Raw genomic sequence first — 524 nt, forward strand, 5'->3', positions numbered from 1 at the left:
ATGGTCCACATACGAAATCTAGTTTGATGTATTGTACCTCTCAATGTTCGTATACAATATGTCTTACTCTTAAGAAATTATTTTTTTTGTTTTGTGCTATTATTGTTGATTTTTCATACTTTTATGTATAATTCTTCCCACAGCCGTTTTTGCTGAAAACACACATAGCTACTAATATATGCATATAAATTCATTATATGCATATAAAACACCTAAAACTGCGGCGCAAGTATTAAGAATGAACTGCTTATTAAGAATATGCATTGTAATATTATCAGGAATTCATGTAAAAACTCATATTGGTTAATGTATGTTGTGAAAACTATATCCGAGCAAGTGTCGCTATTTTTTCTTTACAGAGTGTACAATCACAACATCAGATGAAAAAATTCACAATCTGAAGAGCACATTTTTTTAGTTACCCAAAATTTTAACTTCATGATTAGTTGTAGTTATTACTAGTACTTCTCTAATTATGTTCGTAATTATCTCTATATGCCTAACATGTCTCTAAATGCTTGATT

The sequence above is a fragment of the Thermobia domestica genome, chromosome 18 (assembly GCF_964235325.1).
Source record: "Thermobia domestica chromosome 18, izTheDome1.hap1.1, whole genome shotgun sequence".
NCBI lineage: Eukaryota > Metazoa > Arthropoda > Insecta > Zygentoma > Lepismatidae > Thermobia > Thermobia domestica.